We start from the raw sequence: 23362 nt of genomic DNA on the forward strand, positions 1-23362 counted from the left end.
TCTCTGCTATAGCCTAGCTAATGGGCAAAAAGCAGCTGTATGTTATTCGGTATCATACATATGTACAGATCTGGATGTCTACTTTGTCTTTGCGATTGTTTCCTTTTAAGGGACTGAAAAGGTTTAGTCATATCCCAAGGATTTGGAAAGCAACAGAAGAATAATTGGAAAATTTGTTAAAATTGTTAGTAGTTTTTAAGAATGAGCTAAGAATAATTGTTTAATGTTATTAGGAAAAAGCTATTATTTCAAACTTTTATCAATCATATCTGGCTATATGATGCTCCTGGGTACTTCTCTGCCTCACAATTCTATGGTCAGGATTGCCTGACTTCCAGACAGGCCCAGCAAAGGAATCATCACTGAACTGCCTCCCAGAGAGCCTGTCTTCAGTCTTAGCCATGGTGTGACATCATCAGGGAAGGGAACCTATTTCTACCAGGCGACCTGTTCCTGTTTCAACATGACCGGTGCTTCTCACCCCCTCACTCCAGTGACTCTGAACAATTGGAAACGATGATCTCTGGCAGTGCACCATGCAGCTAATGAAGAGTCCCCACCACCAGAGGAGTTTTGTACTGGTTCTATGGACTCTTTAGACTTGAGGAGGGAAACTCACTATTCCAGGGGTTGCTGCTACTTTTGCTCCTGGCGGTGGGCTTAGTGGGAGGATGTTGGTTCTTGAGTTGTTGTTGCTCAGTCCTGTCCTCACAGGTGCGGCAAACACTACAGCCATCCCCGGGTCCTGCCTCTGTGCGCTACCTTAAGACCATCGTGGTCCACCAATCACCCTCCATACCTCCGGTCCACACACCTTGAGGGCTCCGCCCCATCACCCCTGGCCAGGGGATGGGCCCCGTCCTCTGCCCCAGCCCATGGACCCACTTCCCCGGCTTCCGTGGCCAGCCGAGGAAGGACATAGGTCCTTGAGGTTAAGGGAGGGACAGCGCTGGTGGGCACGGCCTCCAGCGCCACCCCCACCACCATGCACCCCGGAAGGGACGTAGGGCAGGTTGGGGTCAAGTGGGCACGTTTGGCGAGGGCCAAGGGGTGGTATGTGCCAAGGTGACCCAAGGCACCGGCCATCTTGAGGTCAAATGCCACCTCTGACGCAATTCCTCTGGCCAGAGGGGAGCAGGGCGGAAGGATAGGTGTCCCTCACCTCCATGCTGACCAAATAAGGTATGGAGGCAGGAAGGGGTGGAGATGGAGCAAGCAGAGGACGGAAACAGGAAGGGCCCACGCCACAGGTGATATAAATACCTGTGGCCTCTGACCTTCTGGGCAGAACATCGAGACGGGCACCAGCAGCAGGAGCAGCCGCAGCAGCAGCAGTAGCAGCGGCGGCCCACGTGTCTCTCTCCCTCTACCCAGAACGCCAGACGGCCGCTCTGCAACCAGAACCAACACACTGAGGCAAGGGCCGCGGGATGGGTGAGTGTCTCGTGGGTGGAACCCAGGTATCCCGCTGCTGATGGGAATTATGAATGGATTCCTCCCATGTAGGGAGAGCACATTGTGAGAGCTAGCCGCCCACCACGTGCGCGGGTAATGTAATGAATTCTTCCCATGTGGGAAAGTAAGTGGATTCTTCCCTAGTGGGAAGTGCATATGGGTGAGGGTTAACCAACTCACCCACGTGCGATTAACGGATGATTGTGTTCCTCCCGTGTAGGGAAGCTCTAATAATATTGCTCATTGATTATATTCCTCCTGAAAGGGAGGCTCAGTTACAAGTGAATTCTCCCGGCGTGGGTGACCACGTGGCGGAGGCCGGCCGGCCACCTGCCACGTGCGTGGGAAATCAGGTGAATTCCTCCCGTGTAGGGAAGCTCTAATATCGCTAATTAATTATATTCCTCCCGAAAGGGAAGCTCAATCCATTGCGCACTTCGCGGAATAAATTTTACATAAAACTTAGGCTTTCCATCCCCGGCCTCTCTCTCTCTCTCTCGCCTCGCCGATCACTGAACGAACCCGTCCCCGGTCGACGGGTGACAGGTGGATATAAGATAATCAAGTTACACATGAGGATCACAGTGTAAGTACTTCATAATCAATCAATCAATGGTATTTATTGAGGGCTTACTGTGTGCAGAACATTGAACTAAGCACTTGGGAGAGTACAATATAACAGAGGTAGTAGACACATTACCGGCCCACAAGGCGCTTGCTGATTTCCCTGACTCCTGTCTCTCCCACTCCAGTCCATACTTTGCTCTGCTGCCCACATACGTTTTCTGCAAAAACGTTCAGTCCATGTTTCCCAACTACTCAAGAACCTCCAGTGGTTGCCCATCGACCTCTGCATCGAAGAGAAACTCCTCACCATTGAATTTAAAGCACTCAACCACCCTGGACCCTCCTGCCTTACCTCTCTACTTTCCTACTACAACCCAGCCCACACATTTCACTCCTTTCATTCATTCATTCATTCATTCAATCATCATCATCATCATCATCATCAATCGTATTTATTGAGCACTTACTGTGTGCAGAGCACTGTACCAAGTGCTTGGGAAGTACAAGTTGGCAACATATAGAGAAGGTCCCTACTAAACAGTGGGTTCACAGTCTAGAAGGGGGAGACAGAAAACAAAACAAAACATATTAACAAAATAAAATAAATAGAATAAACATGTAAAAATGAAATAAGTAAATAGAGTAATAAATACGTACAAACATATACAGGTGCTGTGGGGAGGGGACAGAGGTAAGGCGGGGGTGATGGGGAGGGGGAAGAGGGGAAGAGGAAGGAGGGGGCTCAGTCTGGGAAGGCCTCCTGCAGGAGGTGAGCTCTCAGTAGGGCTCTAAAGGGAGGAAGAGAGCTAGCTTGGCAGATGTGCAGAGGGAGGGCATTCCAGGCCAGGAGGATGACATGGACCGGGGGTTGACAGCGGGACAGGTGAGAACGAGACACTGTGAGGAGATTAGCGTCAGAGGAGCGGAGGGTGTGGGATGGGCTGTAGAAGGCGAGAAGGGAGGTGAGGTAGGAGGGGACGAGGTGATGGAGAGCCTTGAAGCCGAGGGTGAGGAGTTTTTGCCTCTTGCATAGGTTGATTGGTAGCCACTGGAGATTTTTGAGGAGGGGAGTAACATGCCCAGAGCGTTTCTGCACAAAGACGATCCGGGCAGCGGCGTGAAGTATGGATTGAAGTGGGAAGAGACAGGAGGATGGGAGATCGGAGAGGAGGCTGATGCAGTAATCGAATCTGGATAAGATGAGCGATTGAACCAGCAAGGTAGCGGTTTGGATGGAGAGGAAAGGGCGGATCTTGGCAACGTTGCAGAGGTGAGACCGGCAGGTTTTGGTGACGGATTGGATGTGAGGGGTGAACGACAGAGCGGAGTCGGGGATGACACCAAGGTTGTGGGCTTGTGAGACGGGAAGGATGGTAGTGCCGTCAACAGTGATGGGAAAGTCAGGGAGAGGGCAGGGTTTGGGAGGGAAGACAAGGAGTTCAGTCTTGGACATGTTGAGTTTTAGATGGCGGGCAGACATCCAGATGGATATGTCCTGAAGGCAGGAGGAGATGCGAGCCTGGAGGGAGGGAGAGAGAACAGGGGCTTCAAAGCCTTATTAAAATTACAGCACCTCAAAGAGGCCTTCCCTAACTAAACCTTCATTGCCTCTTCTCCCACCCCCTTCTGCATCAGCCCTGCGCTTAGATATGCACTCTTTATTGACCCCTCCCTCAGCCCTACAGCATGTATGCGCATTTCCATAATTTATTTATTTATGTTTGTCTCCCCCTCTAGACTGTAAGCTCATTGTGGGCAGGAACATATCTACCAACTCTGTTATATTGTACTCTCCAAAGTGCTTAATACAGTGCTCTGTACACAGTAAGCACTGAATAAATATCATTGATTGATCCATTGAGAACACATAACTTATATATACATACATATATATGTATATATGTTTGTACGAATTTATTACTCTATTTTACTTGTACATATTTATTCTATTTATTTTATTCTGTTAATATGTTTTGTTTTGTTCTCTGTCTCCCCCTTCTAGACTGTGAGCCCACTGTTGGGTAGGGACCATCTCTATATGTTGCCAACTTGTATTTCCCAAGTGCTTAGTACAGTGCTCTGCACACAGTAAGCACTCAGTAAATGCGATTGAATGAATGAATAACTTATATAGGTGAGGAAATTGAGGCATTAGAGGAACTGAATAAGTTGCCCAAGATTACACAGCAAGCAAAGTGTTTGAGGCAGTGTTGGAATGAAAACCCAGGAATCCTGACTCCCAGTGCTCTGCTCTTTTCACTAGGCCAGGTTACTTCCCACCGAGGACATCAATGCACAGTTTCTATCTCTTTGCACAGAGAGAAATTGACCAACCTAATTTCCAAGAAACCATTGAGCCTGCTCAATGGTTTACTACATTTTTTAAAATGGTATTTGTTAAGTACTCATTGTGTGCCAGGCACTGAACTAAGCGCTGGGTAGATACAAGCTAATCTGGTTGAACACAGTCTCTGTTTCACATGGGACTCACTGTCTCAATCCCCATTTTAAAGATGAAGTAACAGGCACAGAGAAATTAAGTGAATTGCCTAAGGTCACACAGAAGACAAGCGGTGGAACTGCAATTAGACCTCAGGCACAGAGAAGTTAAATGAGTTGCCCAAGTTCACCCACAGACAGGTTGTGGGGCCAGAATTAAAATCCAGGTCCACTTCTTGTTTCATTGTTCTCTCATAAACACTAGGCAAGGAGACATGCATTTGGGGATGGAACTTTCTATCTCATTGCCAAATCACTATGCCACTTCAATACCATCTCCTTCCCTCCGTGAATCTTATTCATAGAAGCAGCGTGGGCTAGTGACAAGCACACAGGAATGGGCGTTAGAAAACCTGGGTTCTAATCCCACTTCTGCCACTTGCCTGCTGTGTAACCTTGGTCAAATTACTTAACTTCTCTGTGCCTCAGTTTCGTCCTCGGTAAAATGGAGATTAAATGCCTGTTTTTTCTTATTGTTGTTTTTTTTAATGTAACTTAGTAGAATTTAGTCACTATAGACAGCACTACCATCTTTCCAATCTCACAAATCCACAACCTTGGTATCATCCTTGACTCCACTCTCTCATTCAACCCACAAATAATTGAATTTATAATAATTGAATTGATTAATTGAAATCACCAAAACCTGCAGGGCAGGTCTCACCTCCACAACACCGCCAAGATCTGCTCTTTCCTCGCCATCCAAACTGCTACCTTGCTGGTTCAATCTTTCATCCTATCCCGACTGGATTACTGCATCAGCCTCCTTTCTGATCTCCCATCCTCCTGTCTCCTCCCGCTTCAGTCTATTCTTCACTCTGCTGCCCGGATTATCTTTGTACAGAAATGCTCTGGGCATGTCACTCCCCTCCTCAAAAATCTCCAGTGGTTGCCTATCAACCTTATAATCAAGCAAAAACTCCTGCCTCTCGGCTTCAAAGCTCTCCATCACCTCGGCCCCTCCTACCTCACCTCTCTTCTCTCCTTCTACAGCCCAGCCTGCACACCCTGCTCCTCTGTCGCTAACCTCCTCACTGTGCCTCGTTCTCACCTGTCCCGCCATCGACCCCTGTCCCATATCCTACCTCTGGCTTGGATTACCCTCCTTCCTCACATCTGCCAAGATACCTCTCTTCCTCCCTTCAAATCCCTACTGAGAGCTCACCTCCTCCAGGAGGCCTTCCAAAACTGAGCTCCCCCTTGTCCTCTCCTCCTCCTTGCCTCCCCATCACCCCCTCTCCATCCTCTGCCCTACCCCCTGCCCTTCCCCACAGCACTTGTGTATATTTGTACATATATTACTCTATTTTATTAATGATGTGTATAGAGCTATAATTATATTTATTTTTATGGTATTGACACCTGTCTCCTTGTTTTGTTTTGTTGTCTGTCTACCCCTTCTCGACTATGAGCCCGTTGTTAGGTAGGGATCATCCCCATATGTTGCCGATTTGTACTTCCCAAATGCTTAGTACAGTGCTCTGTACACACTAAGCACTCAATAAATATGATTGAATGAGTGAATGAATGACTGCTCCACCAGTCATCTGCTGTGTGACCTTGAACAAGTTACCTGACTTCTCTGGGCCTCAGTTACCTCATCTGTAAAATGGGGATTGAGAGTGTGAGCCCCATGTGGGACAAGGACTATGTCCAACCCGATTTGCTCGTGTCCACCCTAGTGCTTAGTACAGTGCCTGGCACATAGCGTTCAACAAATACCATTATTATTATTATTATTATTATTATTATTATTGTCAATCTACAGGGGGAGGCAGGAATTAAAATAAATTGCTGAAAGGGGAAATAGTAGATTATAAGGATATGGACATATGTGCTGTGGGACTGAGGTTAGTATGATGACAATAATAATAATAATGGTATTTATTAAGCATTTACTATGTGCAAAGCACTGTTCTAAGCGCTGGGGAGGTTACAAGGTGATCAGGGTGTCCCATGGGGGGCTCACAGTCAATCCCCATTTTACAGATGAGGTACCTGAGGCACAGAGAAGTTAAGTGACTTGCCCAAAGTCACACAGTTGACAAGTGGAGGAGTTGGGACTTGAACCCATGACCACTGACTCCAAAGCCCGTGCTCTTTCCACTGAGCCACGCTGCATCTCTCTAGTGAGCAAATGAGTTCTCCAAGGGGGTAGGTGCAGATAGAGAATAGAAAGGGAGCCAGAATCTGGTGTATGCCATCTCCCAGTGGAAGTTCAGCTAGACTATATAGAGGTGACTTTATTAAATGCCTCACTTGGCCAGTCTTGGGCTTACAACTCTCATGAGTCGATTCTTTTTTGCATTTAATTTAAATCGTTACTTCTGCAACATAAACCAACTCCCTGTTATGTTCACCAGAAAGATGGGAAAGAAGTAGTTAACGTTCTGTTCCCATCACTCTTTCATTCAAGCAAATATTCTTAAATAATTTAACTGCATCTCTTGAGCCCCATTTTTACAGCGTTTTAACTCTGTGGCTCTCCCCTAAGCTTCTTGAAATTTTCAACACAGCTGGAAATACTAGGACACATTTGTTCTCCAGTAAAGGTCTGTCCAAGGTTGCTTTAATGGCATGATGACCTCGAGGGGTTTTTCCGTCATTACTATCCAACTGTTTTCCTTGTCCCTGGCTTCTTATGTCCAGTTCTGACCAGTTCTGCATGTGGAAAATCCTTTCACACTTGCATTAGTGCAGTTTGGTAGCTTCCCTAAGTGTGTTGTTCTGCCCTTGTCCTAGCTGCAGTGCATTCAAGTGGTGTCCTTTTTTTTCCATTAGAGAAATGTCATTAAAGAAAAGTAAGGATGTAATGATATGCACTGTCATTTAAATACATCTCAGGCACAATTGATTGAATGCTAAAGGCAATGATATCAAATTGTTAAGAACTCGTCTACCTTAGAAGGTTCCCTTTTACTAACTTCAGTGGCAGCTCTCTTTCTACATCAAGGACAGAATTTGGGCTTTAATGAAGAGGGATGTTGACATTAATATAGATTATAATATAGATTATGAATATGTACTTTTAAAAGATTACAGAAAAGATGAATCAATCAATTGTATTTATTGAGTGCTTACTGTGTGCAGAGCACTGTACTAAGCGCTTGGGAAGTACAAGTTGGCAATATATAGAGATGGTCCCTACCCAACAGTGGGCTCACAGTCTAGAAGACTGTGAAGATTAACTCATGGAATACCAGTAAAAAAGCCTAAAGTAAAATTAAGGGTTTTATCATTTCTCATTTGAAACTATAAATTGAATGACTTCTTAAACTCTGCCATCCCTGGGTCTTAGTCTTTTCATCCCTTCTGCTAAGATGACTTTTAACTCATTTAGTATTTTCAGGGCTAAATTCAAAGTAATATTTAATTCGGTGGCCTAGGGGCAAGAGCAGCAGCCCGGGAGTTAGAGGACCTGAGCTCTAATCCCAAACCTGCCACTTACCTCCTGTGTGACCTGGGGCAAGTCACTTACTTCTCTGTGCCTAAGTTTCCTCACCTGTAAAATGGGGATTCAATATCTGTTTTCCATCCTATTCAGATTGTGAGCCCCTTGCAGGACAGTGACTATGTCCAAACTGATTATCTTGTATATACCTCAGCACGCAGTACAGTGCACGGCATTTAGTAGACACTTGACAAATATCACAATTATTATTATTACTTGGGTTTTGTTGTAAAATATGGTAAACTCTAATCAGTATTCATAAACCTTACAATGACAATGTGACAATGTGTCTGTTACCAATAGTATCATAGTGCATGTCTTCTCCAATGTTACCCTGAATCCCCTTTTTGCTCTTGATAATGATAATCATTATCATCATCATCAAAATCATCATCATGTTTTTATCTTTGTGACAAATACCACATTAAGCACTGGGGTGGATTCACGATCATCAGCCTCACAATCTAAGTAGGAGGGAGGACACGTATTGTATCTGTATTTTATAGATGAGAAAACCGAGGCACAGAGAACTTAAGTGACATACCCAAGGTCAAGGCAAGTAGTAGAGCCAGAATGAGAACCCACGTCATTCGATTCCTAGGCCCGGGCTCTTTCCACTAGACAGCACTGTTCCATGGGACTTAATGGGAGTGCTGTAAGCTGCTCTCTAGACTGTAAGTTCGTTGTAGGCAGGAAATGTGTCTGTTATATTGTTATACTGTACTCCCCTCACCTCTTAGTACAGTGCTCTGCACTCAATAAGTGTTCCATAAATGCAATTGATTAACTATCTTGTATCTACCCCAGTGCTTGACACATAGTAAGTGCTTAACAAATACCCTAATAATGAATACTGCTTGACTGGACTGGAATGGCATCACAAGAAGCTGATATCCACCTGTAAGCAATGTTCCTTCTCTCCCCCTACTCGTTCCAGTCAATCAATCCCCTGTACATATTGAACACTTACTGTGTGCAAAGCACTGTACAGAGTACACTGCCCTTTGCCCTCTCCCTGACTTTCCCATCTCTGTTGACGGCACTACCATCCTTCCCGTCTTACATGCCCGCAACCTTGGTGTCATCCTCGACTTCGCTCTTTCATTCACCCCTCACATCCAAGCCGTCACCAAAACCTGCCGGTCTCAGCTCCACAACACTGCCAAGATCCGCCCTTTCCTCTCCATCCATACTGCTACCCTGCTCATTCAAGCTCTCATCCTATCCCGTCTGGACTACTGCATCAGCCTTCTCTCCGATCTCCCATCCTCGTGTCTCTCCCCACTTCAATCCATACTTCATGCTGCTGCCAGGATTATCTTTGTCCAGAAACGCCCTGGGCATATTACTCCCCTCCTCCAAGATCTCCAGTGGCTACCAATCAATCTGCGCATCAGGCAGAAACTCCTCACCCTCGGCTTCAAGGCTCTCCATCACCTCACCCCCTCCTACCTTACCTCCCTTCTCTCCTTCTACAGCCCAGCCCGCACCCTCTGCTCCTCTGCTGCTAATCTCCTCACCGTACCTCGTTCTTGCCTGTCCCGCCATCGACCCCCGGCCCACGTCATCCCCCGGGCCTGGAATGCCCTCCCTCTGCCCATCCGCCAAGCTAGCTCTCTTCCTCCCTTCAAGGCCCTGCTGAGAGCTCACCTCCTCCAGGAGGCCTTCCCAGACTGAGCCCCTTCCTTCCTCTCCCCCTCGTCCCCCTCTCCATCCCCCTCATCTTACCTACTTCCCTTCCCCACAGCACCTGTATATATGTTTGTACATATTTATTACTCTATTTATTTATTTATTTATTTATTTTACTTGTACATATCCTATTTATTTTATTTTGTTGGTATGTTTGGTTTTGTTCTCTGTCTCCCCCGTTTAGACTGTGAGCCCACTGTTGGGTAGGGACTGTCTCTATATGTTGCCAATTTGTACTTCCCAAGCGCTTAGTACAGTGCTCTGCACACAGTAAGCGCTCAATAAATACGATTGATGATGATGAGTACAATGTAATAGAATTGGTACATTTGTTCCCTGGCCACAAGAAGCTTACAGTCTAGAGACTTTTCTTCTTTCATTCACAAAGGTGGACACGAACACATGGGCACATCTCTCCCAGAATGCCCCACTTCCATCTGCAATCATTCTGTTAGGGTATCTATTGAGTTTTATCTGTAAAAATACAGAAGAGTTATTCCATTGCCTTCTTCTGCAAGGAAACTTGAGTCTCCACCCTCAACTCTCTCCCATGCCTCTGCTGCCCAGCCCAGGTGAGTTTTGACATGTAGCAGATTGCCTTCCACTCGCTAGCCACTGCTCAAGTTAGGAATGGATTGGGTATCACTCTGCTTGACTTTCCCTCCCATTGTCAAGACTGGTAGAGTAGTGGAAACTCTCCAGGTGCGATCCTGAGAGGATTTTCACATCAGGGTTACCCATATTGGAAAGGTCTAAGCCGAAGTGTCAGACAAAGTTGATTCACCTGTACTGTACAGCATCAGCATGGGAAAGAGTCAAAGGCGGATCATCAAGTCATTGAAATCTTGATCAAAGATAATGACAGAGACTTAAGTTTTTACTGTGTGGAAGAAGGGAATGGTAAACCACTGCCATATATTTTTTTACCAAGAAAACTCTATGGATAGATATACCATAATGTCTACAGATTTGGCAAAAGATAGGATATTCTGGAAAAAAAATATAATAATAATGATGGTATTTGTTAAGCACTTACTATGTGCCAAGCACTGTTCTAAGCGCTGGGGTACATACAAGGTTGTCCCACATGGGGCTCACCGTATTAGTCCCCATTTTACAGATGAGGTAACTGAGGAACAGAGAAGTTAAGTGATTTACCCGAAGTCAAACAGCAAACAAGTGGCAAAGCCAGGAATCGAACCCACGACCTCTGACTCCCATGACCGGGCTCTTTCCACTAAGCCACGCTGCTTCTCTTATATGTCCATATGTCAATAGAGTCGCTATGGATCAGAAACGAAGGCATTTGGTGATAATGATGAAAATGGGCATTAAATACCAGTTCTCCTTCCCTGTTAGATTCTGGGCCTCATGTGAGATAGCAACTGAGTTTGCTCTTATCATTTTCTATCCACTCCACTGCTTAGAACAGTGCTTGGAAAATAGTAAGTGCTTTATAACTATGATCATTGGTATTATGGTGGGGGTCAAAGCTTAAGTTAGGCAGAGACCAGGCATCATGATTAGGAAGCAGCGTAGCGTACTGGAAGACTAGAGGCCTGGGAGTCAGAGGTTCTTTATTCAAATTCTGGCTCCACCACTTGTCTGCTGTGTACCTTGGGCAAGTCATTTATCTTCTCTGTGCTTCAGTTACCTTATCTGTAAAATGGAGATTTAATCCTACTCATTCCAACTTAGATTGCGAGCCCTATGAGGGGCAGGGACTGAGTCCAACCCAATTATCTTGTATCTGCTCCAGCGCTTAGTACAGTGCCTGGCACAGAGTAAGAGCTTAACAAGTACCATATTAAGGTGAAGAATCAATCAATCAATCGTATTTATTGAGTGCTTACTGTGTGCAGAGTACTGTACTAAGCACTTGGGAAGTACAAGTTGGCAACATATAGAGAGAGTCCCTACCCAACAGTGGGCCCACAGTCTAGAAGAGGGAGACAGAGAACTAAACCAAACATATTAACAAAATAAAATAAATAGAATAGATAAGTACAAGTAAAATAAATAAAGAGAGTAATAAATATGTACAAACATATATACATATATACAGGTGCTGTGGGGAAGGGAAGGAGGTAAGATGGGGGTGATGGAGAGGGAGAGAGGAAGGAGGGGGCTCAGTCTGGGAAGGCCTCCTGGAGAAGGTGAGCTCTCAGTAGGGTCTTGAAGGGAGGAAGAGAGCTAGCTTGATGGATGGACAGAGGGAGGGCATTGCAGGTCAGGGGGATGACGTGGGCCAGGGGTCGATGGCAGAACAGGCGAGAACGAGGCACGCTGAGGAGATTAGCGGCAGAGGAGCGGAGGATGCGGGATGGGCTGTAGAAGGAGAGAAGGGAGGTGAGGTAGGAGGGGGCGAGGTGATGGAAAGCCTTGAAGCCGAGGGTGAGGAGTTTCTGCCTGATGTGCAGATTGATTGGTAGCCATTGGAGATTTTTGAGGAGGGGAGTAACATGCCCAGAGCGTTTCTGGACAAAGACAATCCGGGCAGCAGCATGAAGTATGGATTGAAGTGGGGAGAGACACGAGGATGGGAGATCATAGAGAAGGCTGATGCAGTAGTCCAGACGGGATAGGATGAGAGCTTGAATGAGCAGTGTAGCAGTTTGGATGGAGAGGAAAGGGTGGATCTTGGCAATGTTGCGGAGCTGAGACTGGCAGGTTTTGGTGACGGCTTGGATGTGAGGGGTGAATGAGAGAGCGGAGTCGAGGATGACACCAAGGTTGCGGGCTTGTAAAACGGGAAGGATGGCAGTGCCGTCAACAGAGATGGGAAAGTCAGGGAGCGGGCAGGGTTTGGGAGGGAAGACAAGGAGTTCCGTCTTGGACATGTTGAGTTTTAGGTGGCGGGCAGACATCCAGATGGAGATGAAGAAGAGCTAATGCTGTCTCTCATGACTAAATGACTATGATTTAAGTGACTGAATGGTCACGTCTGTGTCCACCAAGTGTGGATACAGCAATTTACTTAAACGTAATTTACATTTACTGTGATTCAATCTCTCTGTGGGTAGGGAACATGTTTCCAACCTCTGTATTATCGTATTTTCCCAAGTGCTTAGTACAGTGTTCTGAACATAGTGAACACTCAATAAATCTATTGATTGAAGACCTTCTTGGCAAACTTTAATCACGATCTGAACAAGCCTACAATGATGTTTCCCTTATTAGATCACCCTGAATCAATGGATCATCAATAAACACTTCAGCATTTTCTTCTTCCTCTTAGGTTGGTTATATTAGAAGCAGTTTGCTGTAATGGAAAGAGCTCAGGTCTTGGAGTCAGAGGACCTGCGTTATAATTCCAGCTCTGTCTGCTGTGTGACCTTGGGAAAGTCTCTGCATTTAAATTCTCTACATCTCAATTTCCTCATCTGCTAAATGGGGATTCAATCCCTGTTCTCCTTTAGACTGAGACTGAGAGCCCGGTGTGAGAGAGGGACTGTATCCCACCTGAATATCTTGTATCTACCCCAACTCTTAAGTGCTTGACACACAGTAAGCCTCAACCAATATTATCATCATATTATCATTATTATCATTACTCTTTGTAGCCTAATGGAAAGAGCACTGGTAGTATATTGATTTCTTGATAGATCTCACCCTTGGAGAAAGCCTAAAGGGATATATTCACTTAGATGTTTGTGGTCCAGTGTCTCATTGTGCATCTCTTTTTCCACTGTTGTGCAGGTCCCTGGTCCTGAAGTCTTGGTGATGGGACCAGGGTTTATCAGTTTCCTCATCTGTAAAATGGCGATTACATACCTATCTTCCTTCTTACTTAAACTGGGAGCCTGAAGAGGGACAGGCTCAGTGTCCAACCCTGGACTTGATTATCTTGTATATACCTTCTAGACTGTGAGCCCGTTGTTGGTATGGACCGTCTCTATATGTTACCAATTTGTACTTCCCAAGTGCTTAATACATTGCTCTCCACACAGTAAGTGCTCAATAAATGCAATTGAATGAATGAATGAATACCCCAGCTCTTAGTACAGTGCTGGGTGCCTTATCAATCAATCAATTGTATTTCTTGAGCACTGACTATCTGCATAACACTGTACTAAGCGCATGGGAGAATGCAGTACAAAAGAATTAGCAGACACGTTCCCTGCCTATAACATGCTTACAGACTAGTAAGTGCATTAAAAAGATTGTAAGCTTGTTGTGGGCAGGGAATTTGTCTGTTATATTGCAAAAGTATACTCTCCAAGCACTTAGTACAGTACTCTACACACACTTAAGTGCTCAGTAAATATGAAAAAATAACAAATGCCCCCTTTATTGTCATCATCATAATCAACAACATCATCACTTGGGTTCTAATTCCCCCTCCACCACTTGTCTGGTAGGTGACCTTGGGCAAGTCACTTAACTTCTTTGTGACTCATTTCCATCATCTGCAAAATGGGGATTGAATACCTGTCTTCCCGCCTACTTAGACTGTGAGCTCCATGTGGGACTTCATTACCCTGAATCTATCCCAGTGCTTAGTATAGTGCTTGGCATATAGTAAGTGCTTAACAAAAACCACAATTATTATTATGTGGGAGAGGGGGAGGAGAGCAGAGCTCAACTAAACCTAACAAGAGAGAGTTAATTATACATTTACATTTATCCCTGCAGACTTTGTGAAGGTAAAAAAAGAACTAGGTGCCAATTTAGTCAGCTCAGATCTCAGCTGAGTTTTTCCTCTTCTTTGGTCAGTGTTGGGTCTCTGAGGCTACAGGAAAGAGGGAATTATCTGGTTTGGGTGAATTCTGGGACTGGACTTCTCAAGAAGCTGAAGAAGAGATTGATTCAAAGGTGGCATTTAGATCTTTGAAGAGCTATTCCTCAGAAGAACTCATCAGCTATTCTTTCTATCTCCATTGCACACAGACCAGGAGGAAATGTGTTTAAAAGCAGTGGGCAGAATTTGGGACAGGCTCCAGGAAGGAGGCTCTGAAGTTGTTTGGCACTAGAATAGGTCAATGATGGGATTACTTGGCAATAGCAGGAGGAATGCAGTGGTAGATATTGAGCATCTGTTGAGTGCAAAGCACTGGATTAAGTGCTTGGGAATGTACAAAAGAAAAAAACCAGCAAAACATGCCCAAACAGAACTCACACTCTGCTTGGGGAGGCAGGCATACAGGGTTATTTTCTAATAGTAGGAACAGCAGAAAAAGGTAGTAGAGAAGCATCCCAGGATAAAATATCAGAATAAATAATGAAATAAATCAATGGAACTTATTGACCGCTTACTGTGTTGTATTTGGCTGGTTGCTTGGTTGTTGATTTTTTATAATTTTTTTGTATTTGATAAGCACATATTATGTTCTGGGCACTGTTCTAAGTGCTGGGCTGGATACAAGCTAATCAGGTGGGACACAGTCCCTGTCCCACATGGGGCTCACAGTCTTAGTGCCTATTTTACAGATGAGGTGACTGAATGAGACTGAAGTGACTTGCCCAAGGTCACAGAGCAGACAGGTGGTAGAGTAGGAATTAGAACTCAGGTCCTTTCAAATCCCAGGTCTGTGCTCAACACACTAGGCCATGCAGATACTTTAATAACACCCTAGCTACTAAACACTTGGGACAGTACAACAAAATAGAGTTTGAAGATGCAATCCCTGCCCTTAAGGAGCTTACAGTCAAGGGGGGTGGGGAGGAGGCAGACATTAAAACAAATTAGAGATAAGGGAAACAGAAGAGTATGAAAATATGTAGATAAGTGCTTATGGGACTGGGGATGGGGTAACAAAATATCTAAGGAGTACAGACTAAGTGTATAAGTGACACAAAAGGGAGGGCGAACAGGGTGAGGAAATGACAGATTAATCAGGGAAGACTTCTTAGAAGAAATATAATTTTAGTAGGGCTTTGAAGGTAGGTCTCTCTGTTGGCTGTTGGATATAACGGGGGAGGGAGTTCCAAGGCAGAAGGAGGATGTGGACAAAGGGTTTGAAAGCAAGATATATGAGCTCAGAGTACAGTAATTAGGTTGGCATTAGAGGAGCAAAGTATGTGGGCTGGGCTGTAGTAGGAGATCAGCAAGAATAGGTAGAAGGAAGAGAGCTGATTGAGTGCCTGAAAGCCGATGTTGAGGAGTTTCTGTTTGTTGCAGAGGTAGATGGACATCCTCTGGAGATTTTTTGAGGAGTCAGGGGGTATAGATTGAATAGATTTTTCAGAAAAATGATCCAGGCAGCAGAGTGAAGTATGGACTGGAGTGGGAAGAAACAGGAGGCAGGAAGGTCAGCAAGGAGACTGATGCAGTAGTCAGGGTCAGAAATGATAAGTGCTTGGATCAGGATGGTAACAGTTTTGGGTGGAGAGGAAAGGACAGACTGGTGACAGAGTGAATGTGTGGGCTGAATGAGAGAAGTGAGTAGAGGATAATGACAAGGTAAGCGCTCAGTAAATATGCTTGAATGAGAGCTATGGGTTCATGAGACAAGGAGGTCGGTGGCATTGTCTACAGTGATTGGAAAGTCAGAGAGAGGACAACGTTTGCATGGGAAAACGAGAAGTTCCACTGGGGACAAGTTTGAGGTGTTGGTGGGACATACAAGCAGAGATGTCATGAAGGAAGAAAGGTATGCAAGAACGAAGAGGAGTGATGTCAGAGCTGGAGAAGTATTTGGGAATCATCTGGATAGAGATGAAAGTTGAAGCCATTGGAGTGAATTAGTTCTCTAAGAGAGTTGGCAGAGTTGGAGAATAGAAGGGGTAAGTCACTTAACTGCTCGGTGCCTCAGTTTCCTTATTTCTAAAATATTATTTAGATATGTGCTCTTCCTCTGTCTTAGATTGTGGGGTAAGGACTCTGGATGATCTGAGTGCTGGTTACCTTGGATAAGGGCTCGCAGGGAGATGGTTTTTAGAAATGGCTTTGTTTTTAAAGAGGACCTTCCTGAAGTTCATCCCTATTGAGGGGTGTGGAGGTGATGGAAAACACAAGGGGAGAACAAGCTTTCAGTGGACACTCTTTCAAGAGGCCTCCTTTGATTAAGCCCTCATTTCCACCTCTCTGATTCCCTTCTGAATGGCCCTTGCATTAGGATTTGGACTCTTTATTTACCTTTCACTCAATCCTATGGCACCTATGTCCCTATCCATAATTTATTTATTTATGTATTTATTTATTTATTTATAATAAGTCTGTTTCCCCCTTTAGAATGTAAGCTCACTGTGAGCAAGGAATGTGTCTACCAATTCTGTTATATTGTATTCTCCCAAGCTCTCAGTGCACAGTAAATTCACAGTAAATGCACAGTAAGGGCTCAATAAATACTCTTGATTAATTGATTGATTGATTGGTATTTGTTGAGTGCTTACAATGTGTCAAGCACCATTCTTGATAGAATGATAGAAGATAATCAGGTTGGGCACAGTGCCTGTCCCACTTGGGGCTCACATAAGTAGGTGGGAGAACAGGTATTTAATCCCCATTTTACAGTTGAGGAACTGAGGCTCAGAAAAATTGAGTGACTTGTCCAAGGTTACACAGCAAGCAATTGGCAAAGCCAAGATTAGAACCCAAGGTCTCTGACTCCCAAGCCAGTGTACTTTCCTCTAGGTCATTGCCGCTTCCAATGTACTTGGTATACTTCCACTATCCGGCACAGAGGTGGCCCCACCATCCTTACGTCCAGTGTTTAATTTTAAGGGCTTACCCTCAATCAAACAAACTATCGATCAATGGAATATATTAAATGCTTACTGTGTGCTGAGCACTGTACTAAGAGTTTGGGAAGGAACAATACAAGAGAGGAGGTAAACACTTTCCCTGCCAATAAGGAGCTCACAGTCTAGGGGGGAGATAGACATTAAGATAAATTACCAGTGGGGGAATGGGAGAACATAGAGGTTTGTACTTCAGTGCCATGGGGCTGGGAATGTGACGAAGGAATGTGTTTTGCTTAAGAGATGAACATACTAATAGCTAGAAGATCAAAGAGGGGTATGAGAGGGTAAAACAGTTAGTTTGGCTGAGTGGAAAAAGCAGAGGATTGAGAAACAGAAAACCTGAGTCTTAATCTCTGTTCCACCACTTTCCTGTTGTATGATCTTGGGTAAGTCACTTCACTTTTCTCATCTGAAAACTGGGGATTCAATAACTGTTCACGAAAAGCACTGGTCACAAAAAGCCCTGACTACCTTCTTCTCATACATAATAGTGGTCTATCTCTTCTATCTCTTCAAGTACCATCTTCCAAAATCCTACCACACTCTGTCTCAGGACCAGGGAGTGTCATTTTCTACACCAAACTCACTCTCATGCTCAACCCTCGTATCTGCAGCCTCCGATACTGAGAGGTTGTCACAGCCCTCACGAAAGTTCTGGGGAGATGAGGATTTCCAATGGGGCTCTCTTTGTTCATGAGGCAAAGACAAATGCAGATGGATTTTTTTTGTTTTTTGAGACTCCATTTTATTTTAATGGTGTTTGTTAAGTGCTTACTACGTGAAAGGCACTCTACTAAGCACTGGATCAGCACAAGCTAATCAGGTTGGACACAGCCCATGTCCCACTTGAAGGTCAGTCATAATACCCATTTTACAAATACAGTAATTGAGGCCCAGAGAAATTAAGTGACTTGCCCATGGTCACACAGCAGACAAGTGGCAGAGCTGGAATTAGAACCCAGGTCCTTCTGAATCCCAGGCCTATGCTCGATCCACTAGGCCACACTTCTTGGTTGAAGCAGGAAGGCTGTAGATGAGACATGAAGAAGAACTTCAGAGTTAAATGATTTTCGATCTTATTGAGATCCCTTATCCCTCTCCACACTTGACTCTTCACTTTAGGTACGTGACTTTCTATGATCCAAAAAATTGTGGGATTTCACACTAGGTCTGTAAGAGGTGTTTTAATTAATCAGTCCAGAAAGAAAGGGTGCCAGAGGAATGTTCGTGACAGTAGTAGAAAGAGCATTAATTTATCATCGACTGAGTGCAATGCAAGGTACCAAGCACGTGGGATGTATAAAGAAAAGTAGTAGCAGGTTCCCTACCCCAAAGGAGCTTACACTTTAATGGGGAAAACAGGCATAAAAATAGTTGGTTTGTTTTTTCATGGTATCTAAGTTTTTAGTATGTGCCCAAGGTCACACAACAGACAAGTGGCAGAGCCAGGATTAGACACTTGGTCCTATGACTCCCAGGCCCATGGTCTTTTTACCAAGCCACTCTCCTTCCCTACATATAGAATGACCAAAGCAAATATACCACTAAATAAATGTGTGCACAGACCTGGGAGTAGGAGGACCTGTGTTCTATTTCCAACTCTGCCACTTACCTGCTGGGTAAGCTTGGGCAATTCACTTTACCTCTCTGTGTCTCAGTTCCCTCATCTGCAAAATGAGGATTCAGTAACCGTTCTTCCTCGTATACAGAATGTAAGCACCATGTGAAACCTGATTATCTTGTTTCTATCCCAGTGCTTAGTACAATGTTGGCACATAGTATGTGTTTAACAGATACCATCATCATTATTACTTGGACAGATATTCATCCCACCCTCACCCACACAGCATTTATGTACATATTTTAAGTTATACATTATAAAGTATATATTTCTATTAATGTCTGTCATCCCCTCTGGACTGAAAGCTCATTGTGGTGAGGCAATGTGTCTGTTAACTCTGTTATATTGTACTCATTCATTCATTCATTCATTGAATCGTATTTATTGAGCGTTTACTGTGTGCAGAGCACTGTACTAAGCGCTTGGGAACTACAAGTTGGCAACATATAGAGACTGTCCCTACCCAACAACAGGCTCACAGTCTAGAAGGGGGAGACAGACAACAAAAGAAAACATGTGGTCAGGTGTCAAGTCATCAGAATAAATAGAAGTAAAGCTAGATGCACATCATTGACAAAATAAATAGAATAGTACATATGTACAAGTAATTATGTACTCTCCCAAGTGCTTAGTATAGTGCTCTGTACATAGTAAGCAATCAATAAATACCATTGATTGATTGATTGAATGATTAGTGTCCATAGTGATAGCAGTAGTAGTAGAAGTAGTAGTAATGGCCATACTGATAATAGGAATAGTAGTAGTTGTAGTGAAGCAGCGTGGCTCAGTGGAAAGAGCCCGGGCTTGGGAGTCAGAGGTCATGGGTTCTAATCCTGGCCCTGCCACTTATCAGCTTTGTGACTTTGGGCAAGTTACTTAACTTCTCCGTGCCTCAGTTACCTCACCTGGAAAATGGGGATTAAGACTGTGAGCCCCATGTGGGACAACCTGATTACCTTGTAACTACCCCAGCACTTAGAACAATGCTTGGCACATAGTAAGCGCTTAACAAATACCAAAATTATTATTATTAGTAGTAGTAGTAGAGTGGCCACTGTAATGATAATAGTGGTAGTAATAATAGTAGTAGAGTTAGTAAGAGTAGTGGCCATAGTAATAGTTGTTGTCTTATGCTGTTGAGTCGCATCTGAACGATAAGGATGCCACGGACACATCTTTCCCAGAAAGCCCATCTTCCAGCTGCAATTGTTTGGGCAGTGTATCCATAGAGTTTTCTTGGTAAAAATATTGAAGTGGTGTACCATTGTATGCTTACATGAATTAAACCTGAGTCTCCACCCTCGACTCTCTCCCATGCTGCTGTTGTCCAGAAAAGGTGAGTTTTGATTTGTAGCAGATTGCCTTCCACTCTCAAGCCACTGCCCAAGCTAGAAATGGAATGGGTAGGTCTCTGTTTGACTCTCCCTCCCATAGCCGGGGCCGGTAGAGGACTGAAAACTCTCCAGGCATGACCCTGAGAGGGTATAGTAATAGTAGTAGTATCAGTAATAGTAGTATTTGTAGTCAAAATAATCAAATCATTATAGTAGTAATAGTAGTAGTAGTTCTAATAGTAGTAGTAGCAGTTCTAATCCCGGCTCCACCACTTATTAGTTGTGTGACTTTGGGCTCATCTGTAAAATGGGGATTAAGACTGTGAGCCCCATGAGGGACCACCTGATTACCTTGTATCTACCCCAGCACTTAGAACAGTGCTTGGCACATAGTAAGCATTTAACAAATACCACCATTAGTAGTAGTAGTAGTAGTAGTAGTAGTAGTAGTAGTAGTAGTAGTAGTAGTAGAGGCAGTCCTTGGATTTATAAAATCCCTGAAAACTGTGCCTTCATTTGAAACATAAATTGAAACCGATTTTTGCCAGAGGACCAATGTTATGAAAGAGGAACTGGTTCCTGAATCAAGGTAAGATTCCCTACTTTGGGCAAGTACTTGAGGTTCTTGAGTAGAAGGGAATATGGCCTGAACATTTTTGTAAAAAAATGGGTCTGACGTTACTGTCTGGTATTTACCCCAACATTTAGTACAGTGCCTGGCACATAGTAAGTGCTCAACAAATACAAATAAAACAAGCAAACAAAGTCAAAATCTCAAGTTGAGGTCCGTCTGTAAAGACATTTATTAAGCACTTACATTGTGCTGAGTCCTGTACAAAGCGCTGGGGTGAAAACAATAAATGGAACTGTTGTTGGGAGGCCTTCCCAGACTGAGCCCCCTCCTTCCTCTCCCTCTCCTCCCCCTCTCCACCCCCCGCCTTACCTCCTTCCCTTCCCCACAGCACCTGTATATATGTATATATGTTTGTACGTATTTATTACTGTATTTATTTATTTATTTTACTTGTACATTTTTATTCTACTTATTTTATTTTGTTAATATGTTTTGTTTTGTTCTCTGTCTCCCCCTTCTAGACTGTGAGCCCACTATTGGGTAGGGACCGTCTCTATATGTCGCCAACCTGTACTTCCCAAGCGCTTAGTACAGTGCTCTGCACACAGTAAGCACTCAATAAATACGATTGAATGAATGAATGCATGAATGAATGAATGAATGAACCAGGCCATGTACAAAAAGGGATCCATAGACAACTTTGCTGTTTCTATTTTACCTACTAGATTATAAACTCCTTCAAGTCAGGCACTTTGTTAACTAACTTGATTATGTTCTCTCAAGTTCTTCATGCTGTGCACTGCACAGAGTAAATGCTCTCTAAAGACTATTGATTGATGGACTATAACCCTGTGGGCAGTGATTGTGTCTACCAATTCTGTTACATATACTCCCCCAAAGCCTGAGTACAGTGCTCTGCACACAGTAAGTGCTCAATCAATGCATTTGACATGTAGATGAGGGACTGAAAGAAGACTAGTAGATTCTAGGCAAGGTCCAGAAAATGGGAGTACTTAAAATGCAAAAATAAAATTTAAGGCACTCTTCTCAAAAACATTCATAAGGAATCCAAAACCCTCTGAATTTATGAGATGTGTCTATCTGACTTATTGGGAATGTGAAATTTAGACCCATTGTCTGAATGGTGACCTCTTGGTTCTCTTGGGGAGAATTTTGTTTATTTTCTTCAGGGAATTCATATTTCCCTGAAGGGGAGAAAAAAAGAATAGAGCAATTAAATTGGGGAATTTATCCATGATCATCTTTATCTTCCAAACAAGACTTTGAGTTGTTTTAGTATTTTGGGCTAATTATCTAAACTCTCCCCAATAGACCATATAGTGTTAAGAACAAACTCAGTCTTTCAGGTAAATATCGGAGGAATTGATTGTGTAAAGAATTTTAAGTTCTAATCTCCTCTGCTTTAATTGCTATTCAGCAGCTGGAGTCCCAGGAGAATGGAACAGAGAGAATTTATAGCCCTTCAGCGGAAACGTTTCCAATCCCTGAGCAGAGTCTGCTTCTGTCCAGATCCAAGCCCAGTTTAATTGCTGTCCAAGGTATATGCTTGGTCACCCCTCAGTGAAGCTTGTTTTGGGGAATACTGCCTTCCATTTCAGCATAGAGCTTCACATTTCTGGAGAAGTGAGAACGGGGGGCCCAACTAGAATGCTTCTTCCTGAACCTTGTGGCATCTGCACTCTAAGGTTACTATCTACCGGCAAGAGGGAATAAGGAGGTAGGATCTTTGCATACAGATAGACATTTCAGATGGAAGGGTGGAATGTTACAGAAAGGACTTAAAATGCAGTAGGAATTAGATGGGCCAGACCTTGAAGTGCATTTACCAACTTGTTGAGCAATGACAGAATAAGAATAGTAAGAGTTGTCATTATTATAACAGGAGAGGCTGGAGATTGGAAGGAAAGCAATGGTGTAATAATCAATCCATCCATATTATTTATTGAGTGTTTACTCTCGGTGGAACATGGTACTAAGGGCTTGGGAGCATCTAGTAATATTGGCAGGTACGATATCTACCCACCAAGAGTTTACAATCTAGTGAGCCTCTGGACTCACTGTGGCTCAGGAAAACATCTACCAATTCTGTTAAATTGTACTCTCCCAAGCACTTAATCCACTGCTCTGAACACAGTAAGCCTTCAATAAATACCATTGACTGATTGATTGGAGGGAGCTGTGAAAATGAATTTCAGGTAGGGAGATGCAATAGAGGGATATATAAATAAATCCTCGGTGGAAGGGAATGAATATAATCAACGTGCTTAGGTGATACCGAATGGTTAAAGTGGCAGTGGGGAGAAAACAGGGTGAGGAGATATACATTAATCAGGGAAGGCTTCCTGGAGATGTGACTTTAGCAGGATTTTGAAGTGGGACAACGGTAGCCATCCAGTTGTGAAGGGTGTGGGAATTCCAGGCAGGGCAGTGGGTGTGAGCAAGAGGTCAGTGATGAGAGAGAA

The 23362-nt window shown here is 44.0% G+C and overlaps 2 non-coding genes across 2 annotated transcripts; both read right to left on the reverse strand.

Moving 5' to 3' along the window:
• Window positions 1–10246: 10246 nt before the first annotated feature.
• Window positions 10247–10384, reverse strand: LOC119949043. The gene has a single exon (XR_005457140.1). It is a non-coding gene; the product is annotated as a small nucleolar RNA SNORA7 (small nucleolar RNA).
• Window positions 10385–20317: 9933 nt separating this feature from the next.
• LOC119949011 lies at window positions 20318–20455 on the reverse strand. The gene has a single exon (XR_005457109.1). It is a non-coding gene; the product is annotated as a small nucleolar RNA SNORA7 (small nucleolar RNA).
• Between the last annotated feature and the right edge of the window lie 2907 nt (window positions 20456–23362).

This window comes from Tachyglossus aculeatus, chromosome X3 (assembly GCF_015852505.1).
Source record: "Tachyglossus aculeatus isolate mTacAcu1 chromosome X3, mTacAcu1.pri, whole genome shotgun sequence".
NCBI classification, from domain to species: Eukaryota; Metazoa; Chordata; class Mammalia; order Monotremata; family Tachyglossidae; genus Tachyglossus; species Tachyglossus aculeatus.